The 15,396-nt window shown below is 42.2% G+C and overlaps 1 protein-coding gene across 2 annotated transcripts in view; it reads right to left on the reverse strand.

Moving 5' to 3' along the window:
* Nucleotides 1-15,396, reverse strand: part of CERS6 (ceramide synthase 6) — a 350,216-nt gene that overhangs the window by 38,400 nt on the left and 296,420 nt on the right. The gene's annotated exons all lie outside the window — the stretch shown is intronic.

Raw genomic sequence — 15,396 nt, forward strand, 5'->3', positions numbered from 1 at the left:
AAGGAGCTTATGAGGTGGGTCAGGAACTAGGGACACGGCCTTCACGCTGCCACCTGCACATCAGAGTTGTCTTTACACATGCATCATCTCTGAAAACCTGAAAGGAGAATTCCAGCTCTCAGGCCTCTGATGAAATGCTGCAGCTGAATCCCTCATAATGTTCCCTGTTCTATTTTGAATAAAGATCTTTTCTTGTCGTAAGCCTTATTCCCTCAAAGAATCCTCCTCTGCCTCGTATCTGATAATGTCCTCAACTACATATATGAACCATCATTTCAAATGAGCTAGAAACAGTGCTGTATAATGCTTTAAACTTCTCAAGGTAATTTTATATGCATGTTCATTTGATACACACACAAACTCTGCCAAAGAAGGCTTCAGTATACTCACTAGCTGTGGAGGTAGCAACAGTAGGGAGAAGAGCAGTGATTTGATCAAGTTCACCAAGAGTAAATTAGTATCAAAATAAAAATTTGAACAGGATTCTTAATTCCTAGTCCAATGGTGTTTCCACATTATTTCATTTAGGTGGTTATTCTGAGAAACAATTAGTCTCCAGACTATTGGGAAATAGCTTACCATATGCTTGGCTGACGTGAACTCAATGACATTCTATACATGCACTCTATACACTTGTCATTATTATCTGATTCAATTGGGAATAATAGTAGTTTTAGTAACTGAAAAAGTAGTTTAAATAAGACAATTAAAATGATACATATATACCTTAAAGATACAGTGTGTGCACACTTTCATTCAACAGTTGTTTTGATATAGGGCCAAGGGTTTTCCTTTGGAATACGGGTTCTCTGGTTGACCTTTCTTGCATATACTAATCTTAAACTGCAGAGTCTACAATTTCTACTTTGGGCTTCTTTAAAGTAGAGCAACAACTTAAAGCCACTTGGAAGCGATATGACTGTAGATGCCTTCTGGATTTTTAGGATTTTCCTCCTGGTCTTTTACAGTTGTTTCATCTACACTTAATTAAATAGCAATTTTTAGATAGTTTTTAGCTTTTACTTAATTTTTATAGTTTCATAAAAAACCATTTTGACTCTACACTTATATGTTAATGTTATTTAACATTTCATTATAATGAGTAATGAAACACATAAAACGGGCATAAAAGGTTTGTAGACAATCATTTGACTCTTGGGAGGCGTGTGACTCCACCACTCAGCAGTTCTCAGGCACTCCCCAGAGGGGAGGGTACATCATGAGCTGTCCAAGTGCCTGAGGTGTGCTCTACTGGGAAAAGGACTATGTCTGTCCACGTAGGGAAGAGGGGCAGGTAAGTAGAACATGGTTAGGTGTTCCTGTTTTGTCTTTTCCTGAGAAGCAGCACAGTTAAGTAGAAAGAACATTTACCAAGAAGAAGACTGGCAGAGTTCTGGCTCTGAGTCTCAAGGACTTTGGAAAGTTGGTTTTTTTTTCATCTGAGACTCAGTTTTCTCATTATAAAAGTGAATAAACTAGGTAGTGGTTGCCTAAAGCATTGGGAATAAAAAGGATTCTTAGACCTGGGCTCAGCCCAGTGGAAAATCATGCCTTGACTGACTGGTGATTTTTGCTGAAACTAACAACTAGCAAAATGGAGATTCTATAGATAAACTGATGTTTCCCTTTCCTCAGTTGTAAGGAGAAAAATTCTCAAGTTCAAGCTTTCTGTAAACTTTGTTATTTTCTGTAGTCTATGTATTATAAAGCCACTTTCTGCTATGAAAATCATTCAGAATTGGAATGATGGCATTTAAAAAATGACAACATGTCTGAGTGTTCTATACAGAACATCAATATTTCTAGGCTTTCAATTTTGAGAACCACTGGTTTAGAACTATGGTTCTCAGCTAGGGCCAATTTTGGCCTCAGGAGACATTTGGCAATGTTTGGAGACATTTTGGGTTGTTATAACTATGTGTATATGTGTTACTGGCATCTAGTGGATAGAGGCCAAGGATGCTGTTAAACACCTTATAATAAATAGGATACTTCCAGAATGAAGAATTATTGGGCCCAAATGCTAACAGAACTAAAGCTGAAAAACTCTGCTGCAGAGTTATGTACATGAATGACATGAATACCCTGATCAGACGAACGCCTACAAGTGAATGTCTTATAATGGTTCCGATAAAGGTTTTAATATCTCTTCCAACTTATTTTCAGATAGCAATAGAGAAAAAAAGTCCTCACAGAGTTTTAGCATACATCTACCTCTCCATTGAAAAAAAATTAGTTTTGAGAAGCTGGTTAGAAAAGCACCCACATTATAATGATACAATGCCCACCTTTATAGTTCAGCTTAGGTCAACAACTAAGGTGCTCCAATGTCTTCTATTTTCCATAGCAAATAGCTTCTGTGCTTATAAAGAAAGTTTCATCACCTCCAACTGTGCTGTCACCTGTGTGGGTGGGTTTAGGGGACAGGTCTGGGAACCTGGTCTCTATTCCAAACAGTCCCCTGGCACCATGTGGAGCATACTGCGCAGAGTCAAGACTTATTGTGTTCTGTGACATACTGGATAATGGTAAGCTATCAATGAGAAATCAAGTCATTTACTTTTTACTTTTATTTATTTATTTATTTTAGCAAGAGAAGATGGGAAAGAGAGAGAGATATAGAAAGAGAGGAACATTGATCTATTCCTGTAGGTGCCCTGACCAGGGATCGAACCAGCAACCTCTGTGCTTTGGGTCGATACTCTAACCAACTGAACTATCCAGCCAGGACAGAAACAAATGTATTTAACCTTTCCTTTCCTGCTGAGCTATGTCAGTTTAGAAAAATTATTTCTAAGTGCTGTTGGTCTCACTAGCATTTTGTATCCTGCACTCAGAAACCATTTTCTTACAAAGATCACAGATGCTGAGGCCTAAATAAAGCACTCTGATTAAAAATGTTTTCACATTCAATCTAAATAGAAGAAACAGATTAGGAATATCACCTCCACCCATGATGCACTTCACAAGCAAACTGTTCCTGTATAAACTTTTAGAAAGCAGAAATGACTTAAGGTGGATACAATAATTGATAGGGAAAATCTGTCATAACTTCAACTGAATTAGTTATTGACTTTATATACATTTTTGGGAGGTGGTCGAGTAGTTTGCTGTACGCATTAGATGACAGTAAATTGTATTAACACTGATAAACTATGAATGAGCCAGGCACAGAGCTAAATAGTCCTATTCTGACTAATCAAGTACTGTACTGTTCAACTGAGGAGGGGTGAGACATTAAGCTCACACCTGTCAACCTAAAGAACACATACATACTAGGTAAAGAACTGGTCTGCTTAAGCACAACAAAAGTATTTAAATACTTCGATTTGTGGTTGACTGGGTTTTTACTTTATTTTATTTTGAGAGAGAGAGACAGGAAGGGGAAGAGAGGAGAAGCATCAACTTATAGGTGCAGCACTTTAGTTGTTCATTGATTGCTTCTCATTTGTGCCTTGACCCCCAAGGGGCCTCCAGCCAAACCAGTGACCCCTTGCTCAAGACAACAACCCTGGGCTCAAGCAGCAACCTGGGGCTCAAGCCAGCAACCATGGGGTCATGTTGATGATTCCATGCTCAAGTTGGCGACCCTGTGCTCAAGCTGGATGAGCCCATACTCAAGCCAGAGATGTCAGTTGATGCTCTATCCACTGCATCACCACTAGTCAGGTTATGGTTGACTGATTTTTAATTTTTAAACTCATAGGCTTAATTTTTAGTTTTTTAAAGATTGTTTCACTTTATGCTTAAGGAGCTGAAATTCTCCAGCATCATTTGCCAGGATACTGATTATGTATAAGTGGGAGAGTTGTTTTTTTTATCAACAAAAAATGTCTTGCACTGTAAAAGTAGCAGCTTGACTCCCACGTTCATTTAGCAGCAGGAGGCATGAAATGGATTGGCCCTTTTGAATTACTCCTGAAATGTGTTGCAGATGCATATAGAGAGATAACTAAATATAAACCTAATTGCTTCTTTCTTTTGTTTTTGTCTCACTGCTAAGCAACTTTAAAAGCAACCTATTTATATAGGATGAGTTCTTTATCATCACTGTTCTTCAAAATAAAATAAAGTTGAAAGCAAGGCAAAATATGTTCCCAAAATAAAATCTGGTGAACCCTGTTGACAAATGAAATTTGGAACTGACAGATAGCCAAACGCTGCCATTTTGATGTGTGTCTTTATTTCTGACAGATTTGTTCATTTGCATAGTTCAGTCTTAGCTTCCTATTTATAGTGTCATGAGTTATTCCATGGAGGTGTGCTGCTCAGATCTCTCCTCAAGAAGGAACTCGCCATTCAGCTACCCGGGGTTCAGTGGGCTGGGAGCCTTCATAGCTAGTGCCTTCAGAATTTGCCGCAGTGCTTGAGCTGAGGCCTGGACAGCTCCTGGCCAGGGCTGAACATGCCAGAATAACAGAAGCTGCCCATTTCTGCCCCACTCAGGGCTCCTCTGAAGAGCAGCCATCGCTCTGGAGTTCTCTGCTGGGCTGGCCACAACAGTCAGAGCTGTGTTACTACCTAAAGCTCCACCTGCCCGCTTCTGCTTCTCTCCCTTTCCCTCTGAGCAGCGTAACCACCTGTAACCTCTGGCGCTCCTACCTCCACCTCAGCATCTGCTTCTCCGGGCACCCGGCCAATGCACGCCATTTAGATGTTGCTACCAGATGGGAAGGGTAAAACGTTCTGTGCTGCACTTTGAGCCAATGGCCTGTGAGCTGCAAACACTTCCTGGGGGCCTTGACCATCGATACTAACAGCTCAGTCCATATATTATGTTGTGATTGCCCAACTGGTATATCTTCTCTGAATGGGCAATAAGAAAATTCCCTGGTTTCCCTGGGGTCCCGAACCAGTAACCATCATCATTTCCTGGGACCCTTAGGGTTCATAAAGTACACAGCTAGTGAGAATCTGAAAAGAGGATTAAGCTTTCTTCTCTGTCAGGCAATATAGAAATTGGTCAGAAAAAGCCTTTCATCTAACTGGTGGGATGGGGCTGCCTGGAAAGATATTAACTGCTACTTCTCCATGAGACTTTGGGGATTAAGATGATTAAACGTAAAGCACTAGTAATATGAAAGTGAACTGATGTAAACTCACTAATTTAAACCAATTGGTTATTTCAAATTATGTTTTTCAGTTGTTCTGCCTCCATGAACAGGCAAAGTATGCAAGGCTTGCATCCGGGTAAAAGAATTTCCCCACTTCAAGAATGTCTCTGCCTGCTGAGGAAGAAACACAATCTATTAAACCCTTTCCAATAGGAGAATGTAAGAATCCTTGTTTCTTTCTGTGATAAGGACTATGAAGACACAAAATAAACTTAGAAAGAAAACAAAAATCATGAAGAAGCCTGACCAGGCAATGGCATTGTTGTGGATAAAGCATCATACTGGGACAAGGAGGACCAAGGTTTGAACCCCAAGGTCATAGGCTTGAATGTAGCATCATAGACATGACCCTATGGTAGTTGGCTTGAGTCCAAAGGTCACTGGCTTGAGCCCAAAGTCGCTGGCCTGAGCAAGGGGTCACTCACTCTGCTGCTGTAACCCCCCAGTCAAGGCACATATGAGAAAGCAGTTAATAAACAACTAAGGTGCTGCAACAAAGAATTGATGCTTCTCATACCCCTTCCTTCCTATCTGTCCCTCTCTCTGTCTCTGTCACAAAAAAAAAAACACAACAAAACAAAACAACAACAAAAAACTACCATGGAGAAAATATAAAAATTCTAAGTACTGGATTTCTTCCTTTCACCTGTTCCATCCTAAGAACCCCTGAACTTCCTCCACAGACTGACTCCCATGGCTAATCATGTCACCAACGCCCCTGATAACACACGAGCTCCCTTTACCTGCTTGGCTGAGGCTGGCCGTTGATGCTGCAGCAATCCTTTCCTGCTCACCCCCTACTCGTTTGTTTTCTTTATTCTATTCTTAGGTTATACTGACTGCATATAGAAAGTCAGAGAAACACTCTACCCACTTTAAGTTCTGAGTACAAGAGGTCATCCCTCTGAAGGATTTAAAGCCATTAAAAGTGAATCCACTTAAAATGGAATACAAATTTCATAGAAAATATTGAATAAAAGGGTCAATAAAGACGTATTTTGAGAAAAAAATTTTTATAAAAATCAAGTACTTTTATTTTCCATGTAATCCAATTGACATTACAATTCCAACTATGTTTTGTTTTGTTTTGTATTTTTCTGAAGCTGGAAACGGGGAGAGACAGTCAGACAGACTTCCGCATGCGCCCGACCGGGATCCACCCGGTACGCCCACCAGGGGCGACGCTCTGCCCACCAGGGGGCGATGCTCTGCCCCTCCGGGGCGTCGCTCTGCCGCGACCAGAGCCACTCTAGCGCCTGGGGCAGAGGCCAAGGAGCCATCCCCAGCGTCCAGGCCATCTTTGCCCCAATGGAGCCTTGGCTGCGGGAGGGGAAGAGAGAGACAGAGAGGAAGGAGGAGGGGTGTGTGGAGAAGCAAATGGGCGCTTCTCCTGTGTGCCCTGGCCGAGAATCGAACCCGGGTCCCCTGCACGCCAGGCCAACGCTCTACAGCTGAGCCAACCGGCCAGGGCGCAACTATGTTCTAATTAGAGCAAACAAAAATGAATCAAGTGTTGTCTGGGAGGGTTATATAATTGTCCTCAAAACTGAATGGTGTAGCATATGATTTTTTAAAAGAAGATGCAAGAATATTTGAGGGCTTCAAGATTTTCCCAAGGGTCCCTCACAATTCTTTGAAATCCATGTTTCTTTTTTGAAGTACTTATCATGTCACCACCCTTGTTGATTTTCCTTTTCTCATTTGTTAAATGATCTGGCAGCTCCCCCTTTGGCAATGGCTTTGGTCAGAGCTCCAACACCACTTTCACTGACCTCATAAAATTTCACTATCATGCACCACGTACAATTTCACCTAGTAATTTACTTGCATCACTTTGATATTTTTCTTTCATCTCACTAGACTGGTGAGAAAAGCACTAATGATATGAGGGAAACATTTGAGAGGGCACTAATCTTTAAGTGGTTAATTCATTAATATGTGCTTTCTTGGAATTGTGAACTTTTCTTCCTTCTATAACTTCCTAATTGCTGGAAGCCAGTTAATGAAATCCCTGGTAGCCAAGACCTTTGGTACTTAACTTCAACTGGTCCTTGAAGCTGCTGTATATTCTTTCATATCTAGTAATATTAAACTGAAAAAGTTTTACCAGTAAGAAATGTGAAACCTAGAGACACTGAGCCATCCCAAAATCAATGGCAGAGCCCAGGTTAAAGCCACAGTTAGCCTACTTCATGGCTTCATTCTTCAGACTATACTGCCTTTTTGATTCCCTGTGCAGAATGAATTACAGCAGAGAGCACTAGTAAAGAAAACAGAAGACTCAGTTCTATTATTTTTTTTTTAGTGAGAGACAGAGTCAGGAAGGGAGAGATATGACAAGCATCAACTCACAGTTGTGGCACCTTAGTTGCTTATTGATTGCTTTCTCATGAGTCTTGACCAGGGGGTTCCAGCTGAACTACTGACCCCTTGCTCAAGCTAGCGATGTTGGGCTTCAAGCCAGTGACCTATGGACTCAAGCCAGCAACCACAGGATAATGTCTGCAATCCCATGCTCAAGCCGGCAACCCCACTTTCAAGGTGGTGAACCCGTGCTCAAGCCAGTAACTTAGGGGTTTTGAACTTTGGTACTCAGCATCCCAGGCTGATGCTCTATCCATTGAGCCACTGCCTGGTCAGGCATCACAGTTCCATTCTTGACCATGATGAAAACTCACTGTGGCCTTGGGCAAGTTATTTAACTTTTCTGGGTTTCAGTTTTCTCTGAGGTCTTGTACAACATAAAATAGTTATGGTTATTGGTATGAGGCCCCAAGGACACCATGGGAATTTTAACACTACCCATTCAGAGAGCACATATGCCAATTTGGGCAGTCACGACACAATACATGAACTGAATCATTGGTAGTAAATGGTCAAGGTCCCCAGGAAGTGACTGAAGTTCACTGACCATTGGCTCAAAGGACAATGAGGTCCTGTCACAGCTCTGTTCTCATTCCCCAGAACCTCTCACCCAAATCCAAAGCAATTCCCACATTTTGTTGAGTATGACTGTGGTTTTCTTGTAAAGAAAACTACAGAGCATCAGATACACCTTCCTATCACATGCACACTCTCCCCACTCATCGTTCATTTTCTTTTCTTCCCTTGACTCATGCTTCAGAAGGACCAGCTTCCTTCTTTCAGAAGGCTATCTTTCCACTTGACTGTTAATCCTGAAGGCTCCTTCTTGCTCAGCTTTTTCCTGTATTTTATTTTTTTAGTGTTATCAGTATCACCAATCTGTTTCTTTACAGAGACTCAAAAATCCTGGGTGCCTGAGAAGTCCTCTAACAGGAACTGACGCTGGGTGCTGCCCCTCTTCCTTTACTTCTTTGGGAAGCAGGACTCACTGCTCTCATTCACCAACACCGACAAGTACTCTTTCTCTTCCATTTCTAAAGGAAAGCACAGATGTCCAGTATCTTATAAAAATATTCACTCAATACCATAATCAATCTAGTGCTCATATTATTTCTTTCCTTCTATACACTGCAAACTTTTTAAACAGCTGTCAATGTTCACTGTCTCTTTTTGTCCACCACTCACTTGGCCATCTGCCTCAGAATCCCTTGCAGGAATACTCTACAAAAATTTCTCATTGCACCTGACCTGTGGTGGTGCTATGGGTAAAGCATTGATCTGGAATGGTGAGGTCACCAATTAGAAATCTTGGGCTTGCCCAGTCAAGGCACATACGAGAAGCAATTACTATTACAAGTTGATGCTTCCCACTCTTCCTCCCTTTCCCTCTCTCTCCTCTTTCTAAAAAAAGAAAAAAATTCTCATTGGAAAGTCACCTACCCACTTATAACTGTAAAATGATAGAATCAAGAAATTCTAAGCCCTGGCTGGTTGGCTCAGTGGTAGAGTGTCGGCCAGGCATGTGGAAGCGCTGGGTTCAATTCCCAGTTAGGGCACACAGGAGAAGCACCCATCTGCTTCTCCATCCTTCCCCCTCTCTTTCCTCTCTATCTCTCTCTTCCCCTCCTGCAGCCAAGGCTCCATTGGAGCAAAGTTGGCCCGGGCGCTGAGGATGGCTCCATGGCCTCTGCCTCAGGAGCTAGAATGGCTCCGGCCCCAACGGAGCAACATCCCAGATGGACATAGCATCGCCCCCTGGGGGGCATGCCCGTGGATCCGGGCCGGATACATACGGGAGGGAGTCTGTCTGACTGCCTCCCCACTTCTAACTTCGAAAAAATACAAAAAAAAAAAAAAAAAGAAAATTCTAGAGCTAGAAGATATCTCTGATACTTATTTCAATTCTTTCACTTCATAGATGAAGAAGGGCACATGCACAATTTCACGTGACCAGTGATTTCATTTGTCTTGATCTCTCTTGCACAGTATTTGATATTGTTTTCTACCTTTTCAAAAAGGACCATGCCTCATTTTTACTGCCAAGAATTTCTCAGACGTAGAAACAGTAAGGAGCAGCAAATTATCATTGCACACCAAATGGGGAGAGGGTGTTAATTTGAAGAAGCAAAATGAACCTCTCTTTTCTCTTTGCTGAGGGGGAAAGAGTCTGGATCTGTTCTCAAGTGGTTTGGAAACCTACTGGCTATTTTTCAAGGTTCTCACAACACTGTCCAGGGAAGCATGTCCTCAGCATGGTTAGAAATGATAGTGCACATGTTTGAGACCCGTTTGTAGTATAAAGACTCTCCGGGACAAAACGTGTCAGCAAAATACAGTTTTAATAATACCATTAGGTTTTCATGTAAATGCAAGGGGACTGCCTTAGCTGAAATCTCAAAGCCATTAGGGCCAATTTATGTGGAAAATACATCATTTAGTTTTATTCCTTTGTCAGCAGGCAGCAATCAATAGTCCCACCACTTTTTAATTACTAAAAAGAAAAGCCCCATGACCTCAGAAGAGCAGCTGATGTGGTATTTATTTGATGTTGATAAGAGCAAGCAAAAGTTTCATTAATGATATTTATAAATAAAATATATAAATATCAATAATATATATTTACTTAGATGTTTATCCTATAAATATATCTATAATAAATAATATACATTTGTGAATATAGTTATATAGATAGAAATAAGATATATGTTTATATGTAGAAATCTGTATAAAATACATATATAAAATATCTAATGTCTTATATAAAATACCACTTTATTTCACCTCTTTTAAGAAAAATAGGCCAGAAGATAAAAATAAGCAATGACCCTTGCTGTGCATGCAGTTATTTTCAGAGTAAGGCAAACTTTTATCACCTTCCCCAAACCTTTGAAGAATGGGTAGAAATCAAGCAAAAGAAAAGAAAAGAAAAAAAAAAGGGGGAGGGGAGGGGAGGGGAAGGGAGGGGAGGGGAGGGGAGGGGAGGGGAGGGGAGGGAAGGGAAGGGAAGGGAAGGGAAGGGAAGGGAAGGGAAGGGAAGGGAAGGGAAGGGAAGGGAAGGGAAGGGAAGAAAGAATGAAAGAAAGAGTCACAAAGTCACAGGTCAATATATCCAGTGTGGGTCACCCGAAGTCCAGTCCCCTACTCTCTGCCTGAAAGAGAACTTGTTCCAAACACTAGCTTTAAGGGACATCATGTCGGGGTGGCAAATAATGATAGGGTAATTATTATTATTATTATTATTTTTTAATGATAGGGTAATTAGTTAGACTACATGGCTTAGGAGAAGAGGGAGTTTAAATAAGTATTACTCTGGCATTCAGAGTATTTCTTCCTGGTTTAGGCAGAAAGATAATAAAAAGGTTGATATTGTATTATATAAGACTAAGAAAGCAAACTACCTGCCTGGGGAGAAGGCCTTTATGAAAGTGAATTTCAAATTACAACCTAGAATAAATCATAGAGATCTACTAGAAGATAAATCAGCAACCTCATGGCGGACCAGGTATTTTTATGCTTCTGGGAATTGAAAGGGAGAATAAGACACAGTCCCAGCTCTGTTGCAACTCACTCCTACGTGGAAAAGGGTGACAAGGAAATGAATAACCATCAAACAATAGCACCAGAACAGCGCTTTGGGAAAAGCCACGTGACTGCTACTGAAAGTAGGGGACTCAAACATCTAATCACATTTTTAAACGGGGCGAGGGGGACACAATTTGAAGTAAGTGCAATTACGGGGCGAGGGGGACACAATTTGAAGTAAGTGCAATTACGTGGCTAGGAAAAGAAAAGGGGAGGCCCCATGAATAATTCATTACTGAGAGAGACCCGAGCTCTGTCTCCTATACTTCATCACGACAGCTTTAACCTATTTTGTGAAGCACCTGACTAATTTCTGGGAGATGCTGTAGACTTAATGTGTAGGAAAGGGTTTTGACCCTTTCAAATAAAATGCTGACTTCACAAAGTGTGCTCATAACATAATGTAGTATTCTGGGAAAGGGAGGTAATTTAAGAGACCTGTACACAAAGGAAAATTCCTTCAGTGTTTCACGTTAGCTCCAGAATTGACCGAAAGAGATGTGTTCACATGGTACTTTAATTAATCAACATAAAATATTCATTGCTTTATCAAGGTCTTTGCCCTTCAGTAGCAGACAAGAGGTAAGACATTCTTATATATGTCCATGGGATAAGAACAAAAACGACTGTCAGATTAAAATCTTGATTGATGGAAGTACCCTGGTTAGCATAATGAACACCAGAAAATTTTTCATTTTTTGTTTTGTTCATTTATTATTAGTCAAAAAGCACAATAAAGCCACTGAAAAAATATTCTACTATTATTTGAGGGTTTATATCTTCAACTTCTTGCTTACCACCAACTCTGACTGCAGAGCACAGCTGGTGAGAAGACAGGAGACAGGGTCGGTCAGGGCACTCCCTGGAGGCTATTTTGGGATAGAATCCCAAACATTTCCTTATTTGATTAACATACACCATTGGGCAGTAAAATTAAAGTTAACAGGTCATTCCCCTTCATTAAACACACTTTACTGTATTTATATTTCAGTTAAAAAGACGATCTAAAAATGTTACATACCTGAAACAGGACTACTTTATCTCTCAGAATTTAAAAATATTTGGAATTGTTTCAGCCTGGTCATTTCTATATGTCACTAAAAAATGGAATGTATGGCCCTGGCCGGTTGGCTCAGCGGTAGAGCGTCGGCCTAGCGTGTGGAGGACCCGGGTTCGATTCCCGGCCAGGGCACACAGGAGAAGCACCCATTTGCTTCTCCACCCCTCCGCCGCGCTTTCCTCTCTGTCTCTCTCTTCCTCTCCCGCAGCCAAGGCTCCATTGGAGCAGAGATGGCCCGGGCGCTGGGCATGGCTCTGTGGCCTCTGCCTCAGGCGCTAGAGTGGCTCTGGTCGCAATATGGCGACGCCCAGGATGGGCAGAGCACCGCCCCCTGGGGGGCAGAGCACCGCCCCTGGTGGGCGTGCCGGGTGGATCCCGGTCGGATCCCGGTTGGGCGCATGCGGGAGTCTGTCTGACTGTCTCTCCCTGTTTCCAGCTTCAGAAAAATGAAAAAAAAAAAAAAATGGAATGTATACAGAGCCATTTCCTCTTTTTTTTTTTTTTTTTTTTAAGAGAGAGAGAGGGAAAGGTAGGAAGGAGTGGGAAGCATCAACTCATAGTAGTTGCTTCTCTTATGTGCCTTGACCAGGCAAACCCAGGTTTTGAACCAGTGATCTCAGAATGCCAGGTCGATGCTCTATCCACTTGCTTTCAAACAAGTTCTGATACATATTTCAGTGACTGATTCATGCTACATTTCTTCATAACCACTAAATATATAACTCAAAGATTATAATACCATGTATTAGCGAATAACAAACCAAATTATGTATCTACAGTGTGTCCGTAAAGTCATGGTGCACTTTTGACCGGTCACAGGAAAGCAACAAAAGACGATAGAAATGTGAAATCTGCACCAAATGAAAGGAAAAACCCCCCCAGTTTCTGTAGGATGATGTGGCAGCATGTGTGCATGACGTAACACCGTGTATACAGCGGAGCAGCCACGGCCATGCCAGTCGAGATGTGGACGGTACAGAGGAAAGTTCAGTGTGTTCTGTGGCTTGCTAAATTCGAATCCGTGACCAAAGAGCAACAAAATATCGGCATGTTTATAACGAAGTGCCACCACATAGGAATAGCATTACTCGGTGGGATAAGCAGTTGAAGGAAACCGGCAGTTTGGTGGAGAAACCCCGTTCTGGTAGGCCATCAGTCAGTGACGAGTCTGTATGTAGAGGCTATACGGGATAGCTACCTAAGGAACCCTAAAAAATCTGTGTGTGAGCCCACATCGAACTGCACTGAATAGGTATGAAACTGGGAGAGTGTTCCTTTTATTTGGTGCAGATTTCACATTTCTATCGTCTTTTGTTGCTTTCCTGTGACCGGTCAAAAGTGCACCATGACTTTATGGACACACTGTATTTTCTGACAACTCTACTTGAAGCATAAGTTGAGATTGTATGGAATATAAAGTAGTCTAAGACACCAGTGTCTGTGAAAATTAGGTGTGGGTTTATAGTCTGTCCATTGATAAAAAGGAGGCAAGACAGCTAAATCGGGTTGGTGTCAGTTGCTTTGAGAGATGCAGAGTTTGCTACGACTTTGGCGTTGGGCAGCCACCCTGACACTGAGGTCTGCCAGTTGAGCAGCTCCCGACAGTGGCTGGAAACAAGCGTCCTGGGCACTCAGACATCATTAAACATTACTATGTTGGGATGGTGCTCTCTTGCTCTCCTTCATGGGTCATTCCCTGATAGAGGAAAGATGGTCTATTTCTTTTGCTTCTCCTTCTCTTGGACAGCTGCTCCCTTCCTGCACTGTGCTGGAACTTCTCATAACTTCCTTTCTTTGTACCTCACTAACCAGGAGCCATTGCGTCCTGTGTACTCACCACGCCCTTGACTACACTCCTAGTCACAATGTACATTTTGAGCATATCCCTTTGTTTTATGATTTTCTTTATATGTATTTACCTCCTGTATTTCCAATTCTTTGACATTTAGCATTTTAAATTGAGCACTTCTGTTTTATCTGCTGAGGACAAAGATAATATTTATAAAACAATTGCACTTTTTTTTTATTCAGTGAGGGGGAGGGGAGACAGAGAGACTCCCACATGTGCCCTGAACAGGATCCACCCAGCAAGCCCACTAGGGTGCGATGCTCTGCCCACCTGGGGTTTTGCTCCATTGCTCAGCAACTGAGCTCTTCTTAGCACCTGAGGTGGAGGCCATGGAGCCATCCTCAGCACCTGGAGCCAACTCGCTCCAATCGAGCCATGGATGCAGGAGAGGAAGAGAGAGAGAGAGAGAGAGAGAGAGAGAGAAAGAGAGAGAGAGAGAGAGAAAGAGAGGTGAGAGGTGAGAGGTGAGAGGTGAGAGGGGAAGGGATAGAGAAGCATGTGCTTCTCCTGTGTGTCCTGGCTGGGAATCCAACCCAGAACATGTACATACCAGGCCAATGCTTTACCACTGAGCAAAACAGCCGGGGCACAATCGCACAATTCTGTTTTTAAAATTCTTTCTAAGCAAAATGATTCAGTGGCTGCAATGCTCCTGTTTTTGAAAGCTACTGAGTCACTGCCATCTCTATTTCCTTTGACTGGCCTATTCTGTACCATAAGGAAAGACACACATGGGCAAAATCTCAGTTAAGACTGAGCCATAGTGCATAGGAAATTCTAAAATATCATTCATTCACTTAACAAATGTTTTTTGACACAGTATTGGATGTTCCTGGGTTCATGACCTAATCAGAATGTGTGTCCCTAACACCCACGCTGCCTGACATGCAGCAGGTTCACAGTGAAGTGCACTGAAGACATCTATAAAAAATAAGTGGCTCCTTGCCTATGGGTAATTTGCCAAGTGTTTTCTCCCTTCTCCTAAACACATAAAAGGTTAAATAATAATACATAATAAACTATATCCCCATAAGGAATAGGGTGACTCCAGGAATACTCGTGATACGATGGTTCCATCTCCTTGGGACACTGCCATTGCAGAGGGGACAGTCAATGGCATGGATGAAGTTCTGAGAATGAAAGAACACAGCCAAGGTGGCCCCTACCTATAATGCCATAGAGCCCTGCACATTGGGATTCTGCAGGGAGGGTTTCTGGGACAGCTCAGGTACTGGTCCCGACTGAGAAGGAGGCAATAGGAAGGCAGAAGCGAGGCCCAGGCTGAGCTCGGGACTGTTGAAAAGAGGCTTCATCTGAACAGAAAGGCAAGCTGACAGGAGAAACCCAGGGACCACAGTCATGGAGGTGAGGGTGAATGCTGGAGCGAGGATGAGCCTGGGACACAACAGTGCTTTATAAAGCACAAG

Source organism: Saccopteryx bilineata, chromosome 5 (genome assembly GCF_036850765.1).
Source record: "Saccopteryx bilineata isolate mSacBil1 chromosome 5, mSacBil1_pri_phased_curated, whole genome shotgun sequence".
NCBI classification, from domain to species: Eukaryota; Metazoa; Chordata; class Mammalia; order Chiroptera; family Emballonuridae; genus Saccopteryx; species Saccopteryx bilineata.